Consider the following 10,778-nt stretch of genomic DNA (forward strand, 5'->3'; position numbering starts at 1 on the left):
GGGAGATCGATTGGGAAAACCTGGAGCCTCATGGGGGCCCAGAAACATGGAGAGCCAAGATGATGGATGTGGTACTGGAAAACCTCATGCATCAACACATCAGGGACACTATCAGAGAGCGAGGGGAGGATGAACCAGCAAGACTGGACCTTGTGTTCACCCTGAGTAGCTCAGACATTGATGACATCACATATGAGAGGCCGCTCGGAGCTAGTGACCATGCAGTCCTGACTTTTGATTACATAGTAGAGTTACAGGTGGAGAGGGTAACAGGAATTGAATGGGAAAAGCCAAACTATAAAAGGGGGGACTACACAGGTACGAGGAACTTCCTGCGGGAGGTGCAGTGGGACAGAGAAATGGCAGGAAAGACAGTAAATGAAATGATGGAGTATGTAACAACTAAATGCAAGGAGGCAGAGGAAAGGTTTGTTCCCAAGGGCAACAGAAACAATGGGAAGACCAAAGCGAGTCCTTGGTTTACCCAAAGGTGCAGGGAGGCAAAAACTAAGTGCACTAGAGAATGGAAGAGGTATAGAAGGCAAAGGACCCAGGAAAGCAAGTTCAGTCGAAGAGCCAGAAACGAATATGCACAGAAAAGGAGGGAGGCCCAGCGACAGTACGAAAATGACATAGCATCGAAAGCCAAGTCTGACCTGAAACTGCTGTTTAGCCACATTAGGAGAATGACGACAGTCAAAGAAGAGGTGATCAGGCTGAGGAAAGAAGGTGGGGAACTCACAAGAAACGATCAAGAGGTATGCGAGGAGCTCAACAAGAGATTTAAGGAAGTATTCACAGTGGAGACAGGAAGGACTCTGGGAAGACAGGACAGAGGGGGACACCAACAAGGAATACACCAACAGGTGCTGGACGATATGCACACAACTAAGGTGGAGATGAAGAAGCTGCTAAGTGACTTTGATGCATCAAAGGCAATGGGACTGGACAACATCTCCCCGTGGGTCCTCAGAGAGGGAGCAGATATACTGTGTGTGCCATTAACCACCATCTTCAACACATCCCTTGAAACTGGGCAACTACCTGAGATATGGAAGACCCCAAATGTAGTTCCCATTTTTAAAAAAAGGAGACCGAAAAGAGGCACTAAATTACAGACCAGTGTCACTGACCTGTATAGTATGCAAAGTCATGGAGAAGATTATCAGGAGGAGAGTGGTGGAGCACCTGGAACGGAATAAGATTATAAACGATAACCAGCACGGATTCATGGAAGGCAAATCCTGTCACAAACCTTCTGGAGTTCAATGACAAAGTTACAGAAGTGCGACACGAGAGGGAGGGGTGGGTTGATTGCATTTTCTTGGACTGCAAGAAGGCCTTCGACACAATTCCTCACAAGAGATTAGTGCAGAAACTAGAGGATCAGGCGTGCATAGCAGGAAGGGCACTGCAATGGATCAGAGAATACCTGACAGGGAGGCAACAACGAGTCATGGTACGGGATGAGGTATCACAGTGGGCGCCTGTGACGAGCGGGGTTCCACAGGGGTCGGTCCTAGGACCAGTGCTATTTCTGGTATATGTGAATGACATGATGGAAGGGATAGATTCAGAGGTGTCCCTGTTCGCAGATGATGTGAAGTTAATGAGGAGAATTAAATCAGATGAGGACCAGGCAGGACTTCAAAGAGACCTGGACAGGCTAGACACCTGGTCCAGCAATTGGCTTCTTGAATTCAACCCTGTCAAGTACTAAGTCATGAAGATCGAGAAAGGGCAAAGAAGACCGCAGGCAGAGTATAGACTAGGTTGCCAAAGACTGCAAACCTCGCTCAAGGAGAAAGATCTTGGGGTGGCCATAACACCGAGCATGTCTCCGGAGGTACCCATAAACCAGATAACTGCTGCAGCATACGGGCGCCTGGCAAACCTGAGAATAGCATTCCGGTACCTTAGTAAGGAATCGTTCAAGGCACTGTACACTGTGTACATCAGGCCCATACTGGAGTATGCAGCTCCAGTTTGGAACCCACACCTGGGCAAACACGTCAAGAAATTAGAGAAAGTACAAAGGTTTGCGACAAGGTTAGTTCCAGAGCTAAGGGGAATGTCCTATGAGGAAAGGTTAAGGAAAATCGGCCTGACGACACTGGAGGACAGGAGGGTCAGGGGAGACACGATAACGACATATAAAATACTGCGCAGAATAGACAAGGTGGACAAAGACAGGATGTTCCAGGGAGAGGACACAGAAACAAGAGGCCACAACTGGAAGTTGAAGACTCAGATGAATCAAAGGGATGTTAGGAAGTATTTCTTCAGTCATAGAGTTGTCAGGAAGTGGAATAGCCTAGAAAGTGACGTAGTGCATACCTTTTTTTTTTCCTTTTCTGCCAAACAACAAGTAACAAACTACTAACTAGTATCAACTACCTCAAATAATATTCCTATAGTGATATTAATTGCTCAAACTTTATGCTATAAGGTAAATCCTCCTCTTAGAATATTCTTCATATCTCAGTGACTATATTGTGTGTGTAATTATTGTATATTACAATTACATTATTGTTCAAGTTCCAAAATTTTCTTTTGCTGCTACTACCAACTACCTCATATTATTTTTATTTTTTATAGTACAATAAATTGCTCAACTTATTATATATTACAAACCAGATCTTACTCCAATCAATATTATATTATAGTGACTATCTGTCAATTTAACTTTGTTTACCATTATTTAATTTAGTCCCTTATATATTTTCTCCCTAATTAATATAATTAATAGAATTTGGGAAGAATTTAATAATACATTGGACAAATAATAAATTTTAAAATTCATAATTCTTGGGTAGAATAGTTTGTTGGTGGGTTGTGTGAAGGACCTGTCTAGTTGTGCCAGCGGGCCTGCTGCAGTGTTCCCTTTCTTATGAGTCGCGCGTCAGGTGTTGCTTTGTTGTGGGATGTGATAGTGAGGTGTGGGCTAGACCCTTTATATGCCTTCCTTTGATGCATTACTTTCATTGTTCCTTGATAATGTGAGTAGTCACGAAACCGCTAGGAATTTCTCTATTCTTTCACAGTGGTTGTTTTGCATATATATATATATATATATATATATATATATATATATATATATATATATATATATATATATATATATATATATATATATATATATATATATATATATATATATATATATATATACTATACGTGTGTGTGTGTGTGTGTGTGTGTGTGTGTGTGTGTGTGTGTGTGTGTGTGTGTGTGTGTGTGTGTGTGTGTGTGTGTGTGTGTGTGTGTGTATGTGTGTGTGTGTGTGTGTGTGTGTATTCTTTACTACTGCAGTGTGGTTCAGATTTAGTCTGGGTGCTGGTATATAGTTCATAAAGGCGACTTTTGAAACTACTTCTGGCTTACATTGTCCAGTGAATTATTATTCTTGGTTCGGTGTCTATGACTACCTGTTAATAAAAGATTTTTGGTTTGTCGCTTCAGTCTGATTTGTGTGTGATGCTGCAGCTTCCGAATCAATGTTGTGTGTGTTTTTTTTACCATGTTGTTGTAAGTGCCCAGGTATCTTGTCCGTTCAGTGAACCGTGATGGTGAACCCCGGCCAGCTGCCACTACCCTGCATATACCAGCTTGCTGCAGTCCTCCTACTGGATGAGATAAACTTGTGGTGTATCCTGTACTCACCTATTTGTGGTTGCAGGGGTCGAGTCTTAGCTCCTGGCCCCGCCTCTTCACTGGTTGCTACTGGGTCCTCTCTCTCCCCGCTCCACGAGCTTCATCAAACCTCGTCTTAAAACTATGTATGGTTCCCGCCTCCACTACGTCACTTTTTAGGCTATTCCACTTCCTGACAACTCTATGACTGAAGAAATACTTCCTAACATCTCTTTGACTCATCTGAGTCTTCAACTTCCAATTGTGACCTCTTGTTTCTGTGTCCCATCCCTGGAGCATCCTGTCTTTGTCCACCTTGTTTATTCCGCGCAGTATTTTATATGTCGTTATCATGTCTCCCCTAACCCTCCTGTCCTCCAGTGCCGTCAGGCCGATTTCCCTTAACCTTTCTTCATAGGACAGTCCCCTTAGCTCTGGAACTAACATTGTCGCAAGCCTTTGCACTTTCTCTAATTTCTTGATGTGTTTGATCAAGTGCGGGTTCCAAACAGGTGCTGCATACTCTAGTATGGGCCTGACATACACGGTGTACAGTGTCTTGAACGATTCCTTACTAAGGTATCGGAACGCTATTCTCAGGTTTGCCAGGCGCCCATATGCTGCAGCAGTTATCTGGTTGATGTGTGCTTCCGGAGACATGCTCGGTGTTATTGTCACCCCAAGATCTTTCTCCTTGAGCGAGGATTGCAGTCTTTGGCCACCTAGCCTATACTCTGTCTGTGGTCTTCTGTGTGACAAGTTGTTGATTTTTATTAATGTCTTGAGATAGAGGTCCCCCTCAAGTGAGGCTCTTTGACGCTGGTGAAGGGCTCTTGATCTAGTGAATTGGAGGTGTGCTCCAGTTCCCTGAATTGAACCTGAATACCTTCCAATCAACCCCCCCCCCACAGGCGCTGTATAAACCCTACGGGTTTAGCGCTCCCCATGATAATAATAATAATAATAATAATAACTGAGATGGAGGTAACTGTCTTAGCCACTTCGTTGAGCAGAGTAACTGTTTCTTGGTGTAAGTTTTATTATAATATTGACTTTCATAAGTTATCCTTTAATGAATGAACCAACGAGGGTAATCTAGTCTAAAATAAAAATATACTCTAAGAATCTCCTTTTTGTTGGTCTCACTTCAGTCGTCGGCAGTTTATAATTTGAGCTGAATGATGACTGTAGGAGCGAGCACGGCAGCCGGAGATTATTATTTTCTTTTTTTTTTTTTTGTAATTCAAAAATTCAACTTGATGGTTATGTTAGGTGACGAGAACATCTCGAATTGTACAGAGGGAACCAGTTGGCTGAGTGTCTGAAGAATTTGTTGAATAAGCCCCACTTATTGGCCCAGATGGTAAAGATATCATCGACAGATCTGTACGACATTATGTCTAAAAGATGTGATGCTGAAAAAGACGGCTGTCGTGTAATACTCCACATATTAACCAGAGACTGTAGGATAGAGTGGACCTGGCATGCTGCAGCCGAATTTCTGTTTGAAGAATTCATTGTTCAGAGAGAGAAAAGATCAGTAGTCACACATAATTTAGTGATGGCTATAATTTTCTGTATGGAAAGTGGGAATATATTTTAATGTGGCAGTAAAATAGTTACGAGGAAGTTTAAAATCTCATCAGTAGATGGTGTTGTGAGTGAAGAATCCGCAGACTTAACTTCTTCATCTTTCCTGGGTTAAATGAGCTTACTTGTTTGTAAATGTTTTGGGTGGCTGAAACAACTTTACGAGGAAAGGAGAAAAAACTGCACTTACGCTAATTGTACAGATATAATGCTGTGCTGAAGATAATTGTATAGATATAATGCTGTGCTGAAGATAATTGTATAGATATAATGCTGTGCTGAAGATAATTGTACAGATATAATGCTGTGCTGAAGATAATTGTATAGATATAATGCTGTGCTGAAGATAATTGTACAGATATAATGCTGTGCTGAAGATAATTGTACAGATATAATGCTGTGCTGAAGATAATTGTACAGATATAATGCTGTGCTGAAGATAATTGTACAGATATAATGCTGTGCTGAAGATAATTGTACAGATATAATGCTGTGCTGAAGATAATTGTACAGATATAATGCTGTGCTGATGATAATTGTACAGATATAATGCTGTGCGGATGATAATTGTACAGATATAATGCTGTGCTGAAGATAATTGTACAGATATAATGCTGTGCTGAAGATAATTGTACAGATATAATGCTGTGCTGATGATAATTGTACAGATATAATGCTGTGCTGAAGATAATTGTACAGATATAATGCTGTGCTGAAGATAATTGTATAGATATAATGCTGTGCTGAAGATAATTGTACAGATATAATGCTGTGATGAAGATAATTGTACAGATATAATGGTCTGCTGAAGATAATTGTACAGATATAATGGTCTGCTGAAGATAATTGTACAGATATAATGCTCTGCTGAAGATAATTGTACAGATATAATGCTCTGCTGAAGATAATTGTACAGATATAATGGTCTGCTGAAGATAATTGTACAGATATAATGCTCTGCTGAAGATAATTGTACAGATATAATGCTCTGCTGAAGATAATTGTACAGATATAATGGTCTGCTGAAGATAATTGTACAGATATAATGCTCTGCTGAAGATAATTGTACAGATATAATGGTCTGCTGAAGATAATTGTACAGATATAATGCTCTGCTGAAGATAATTGTACAGATATAATGGTCTGCTGAAGATAATTGTACAGATATAATGCTCTGCTGAAGATAATTGTATAGATATAATGGTCTGCTGAAGATAATTGTACAGATATAATGCTCTGCTGAAGATAATTGTACAGATATAATGCTGTGCTGAAGATAATTGTACAGATATAATGCTGTGCTGATGATAATTGTACAGATATAATGCTGTGCTGAAGATAATTGTATAGATATAATGCTCTGCTGAAGATAATTGTACAGATATAATGCTGTGCTGAAGATAATTGTATAGATATAATGCTCTGCTGAAGATAATTGTATAGATATAATGCTCTGCTGAAGATAATTGTATAGATATAATGCTCTGCTGAAGATAATTGTATAGATATAATGCTGTGCTGAAGATAATTGTACAGATATAATGCTGTGCTGAAGATAATTGTACAGATATAATGCTGTGCTGAAGATAATTGTACAGATATAATGCTGTGCTGATGATAATTGTACAGATATAATGCTCTGCTGAAGATAATTGTACAGATATAATGCTGTGCTGAAGATAATTGTACAGATATAATGCTGTGCTGAAGATAATTGTACAGATATAATGCTGTGCTGATGATAATTGTACAGATATAATGCTCTGCTGAAGATAATTGTACAGATATAATGCTCTGCTGAAGATAATTGTACAGATATAATGGTCTGCTGAAGATAATTGTACAGATATAATGCTCTGCTGAAGATAATTGTACAGATATAATGGTCTGCTGAAGATAATTGTACAGATATAATGGTCTGCTGAAGATAATTGTACAGATATAATGGTCTGCTGAAGATAATTGTACAGATATAATGCTCTGCTGAAGATAATTGTATAGATATAATGGTCTGCTGAAGATAATTGTACAGATATAATGCTCTGCTGAAGATAATTGTACAGATATAATGCTGTGCTGATGATAATTGTACAGATATAATGCTGTGCTGAAGATAATTGTACAGATATAATGCTGTGCTGAAGATAATTGTACAGATATAATGCTGTGCTGAAGATAATTGTACAGATATAATGCTGTGCTGAAGATAATTGTACAGATATAATGCTGTGCTGATGATAATTGTACAGATATAATGCTGTGCTGAAGATAATTGTACAGATATAATGCTGTGCTGAAGATAATTGTACAGATATAATGCTGTGCTGAAGATAATTGTACAGATATAATGCTGTGCTGAAGATAATTGTACAGATATAATGCTGTGCTGATGATAATTGTACAGATATAATGCTGTGCTGAAGATAATTGTATAGATATAATGCTGTGCTGAAGATAATTGTACAGATATAATGCTGTGCTGAAGATAATTGTACAGATATAATGCTGTGCTGAAGATAATTGTACAGATATAATGCTGTGCTGAAGATAATTGTACAGATATAATGCTGTGCTGATGATAATTGTACAGATATAATGCTGTGCTGAAGATAATTGTACAGATATAATGCTGTGCTGAACATAATGGTTTTTAGTGCCAATTTCTCTTTGTGGGTTTTAGGTAACTCATAGAATAACTAATTTAAGGATAATATCATCGTCCTTTCTCGTCTTCTCCGCTGATCTTACTTCTTTATTATAGTCGCCATTTAATGTCATGATGAAATTTTTGGTAAAATTTTGGTTCGTTCTGTTTATTCAGCAGATTATCGGCATATAAACGTTATATTGCTTATTTATCTGATCTTGTGATGGTGAGATTGTGATTGTGATGAAGACGCAACATTATATAACCAAAGTTAACCTTTTTTTTTTTTGGAGTTTGAAACAATCCTGGATTCCTTATAACAGTGTACCTTATAACAGTGTACCTTATAACAGTGTACCTTATAACAGTGTACCTTATAACAGTGTACCTTATAACAGTGTACCTTATAACAGTGTACCTTATAACAGTGTACCTTATAACAGTGTACCTTATAACAGTGTACCTTATAACAGTGTACCTTATAACAGTGTACCTTATAACAGTGTACCTTATAACAGTGTACCTTATAACAGTGTACCTTATAACAGTGTACCTTATAACAGTGTACCTTATAACAGTGTACCTTATAACAGTGTACCTTATAACAGTGTACCTTATAACAGTGTACCTTATAACAGTGTACCTTATAACAGTGTACCTTATAACAGTGTACCTTATAACAGTGTACCTTATAACAGTGTACCTTATAACAGTGTACCTTATAACAGTGTACCTCGTAACAGTGTACCTCATAACAGTGTACCTTATAACAGTGTACCTTATAACAGTGTACCTTATAACAGTGTACCTTATAACAGTGTACCTTATAACAGTGTACCTTATAACAGTGTACCTCGTAACAGTGTACCTTATAACAGTGTACCTTATAACAGTGTACCTTATAACAGTGTACCTTATAACAGTGTACCTTATAACAGTGTACCTTATAACAGTGTACCTTATAACAGTGTACCTTATAACAGTGTACCTTATAACAGTGTACCTTATAACAGTGTACCTTATAACAGTGTACCTTATAACAGCGTACCTCGTAACAGTGTACCTTATAACAGTGTACCTTATAACAGTGTACCTTATAACAGTGTACCTTATAACAGTGTACCTTATAACAGTGTACCTTATAACAGTGTACCTTATAACAGTGTACCTCGTAACAGTGTACCTTATAACAGTGTACCTTATAACAGTGTACCTTATAACAGTGTACCTTATAACAGCGTACCTTATAACAGTGTACCTTATAACAGTGTACCTTATAACAGTGTACCTTATAACAGTGTACCTTATAACAGTGTACCTTATAACAGTGTACCTTATAACAGTGTACCTTATAACAGTGTACCTCGTAACAGTGTACCTTATAACAGTGTACCTTATAACAGTGTACCTTATAACAGTGTACCTTATAACAGTGTACCTTATAACAGTGTACCTTATAACAGTGTACCTTATAACAATGTACCTTATAACAGTGTACCTTATAACAGTGTACCTTATAACAGTGTACCTTATAACAGTGTACCTCGTAACAGTGTACCTCATAAAAGTGTACCGCATAACAGTGTACCTTATAACAGTGTACCTTATAACAGTGTACCTTATAACAGTGTACCTTATTACAGATCTTTCTCCTTGAGTGAGGTTTGCAGTCTTTGGCCACCTAGCCTATACTCTGTCTGTGGTCTTCTGTGCCCTTCCCTATCTTCATGACTTTGCATTTGGCAGGATTAAATTCGAGAAGCCATTTGATGGACCAGGTGTCCAGTCTGTCCAGGTCTCTTTGAAGTCCTGCCTGGTCCTCATCAGATTTAATTCTCCTCATTAACTTCACATCATCTGCAAACAGGGACACTTCTGAGTCTAACCCTTCCATCATGTCGTTCACATATACCAAAAATAGCACTGGTCCTAGGACCGACCCCTGTGGGACCCCGCTCGTCACAGGTGCTCACTGTGATACATCATTACGTACCATGACTCGTTGTTGCCTCCCTGTCAGGTATTCTCTGATCCATTGCAGTGCCCTTCCTGTTATATGCGCCTGATGCTCTAGCTTCTGCACTAATCTCTTGTGAGGAACTGTGTCAAAGGCCTTCTTGCAGTCCAAGAAGATGCAATCAACCCACCCCTCTCTCTCGTGTCTTACTTCTGTTATTTTATCATAAAACTCCAGAAGGTTTGTGACACAGGATTTGCCTTCCGTGAATCCGTGCTGGTTGGCATTTATACTCTTGTTCCGTTCCAGGTGCTCCACCACTCTCCTCCTGATAATCTTCTCCATAATTTTGCATACTATACACGTCAATGACACAGGTCTATAGTTTAGTGCCTCTTTTCTGTCTCTTTTTTTTAAAAATGGGAACTACATTTGCCGTCTTCCATACCTCAGGTAGTTGCCCAGTTTCCAGGGACGTGTTGAAGATTGTGGTAAGTGGCACGCACAACATATCTGCTCCCTCTCTAAGGACCCACGGGGAGATGTTGTCCGGTCCCATTGCCTTTGAGGTATCGATGTCCCTTAGCAGTTTCTTCACCTCCTCCTCATCTGTATGTATGTCGTCCAACACTTGTTGGTGTATTCCTTGCTGGTGTCCCCATCTGGTCTGTCCCCCCAGAGTCCTTCCTGTCTCTACTGTAAATACTTCCTTAAATCTTGTGTTGAGCTCCTCACATACCTCTTGATCGTTTCTTGTGAGTTCTCCACCTTCTTTCCTCAGCCTTATCACCTGGTCCTTGACTGTTGTCTTCCTCCTAATGTGGCTATACAGCAGTTTCGGGTCAGATTTGACTTTCGATGCTATGTCGTTTTCATACTGTCGCTGGGCCTCCCTCCTTATCTGTGCATACTCGTTTCAGGCTCTTCTACTAATCTCCTTGTTTTCCTGGG

Source organism: Cherax quadricarinatus, chromosome 3, assembly GCF_038502225.1.
Source record: "Cherax quadricarinatus isolate ZL_2023a chromosome 3, ASM3850222v1, whole genome shotgun sequence".
Classification (NCBI taxonomy): Eukaryota; Metazoa; Arthropoda; class Malacostraca; order Decapoda; family Parastacidae; genus Cherax; species Cherax quadricarinatus.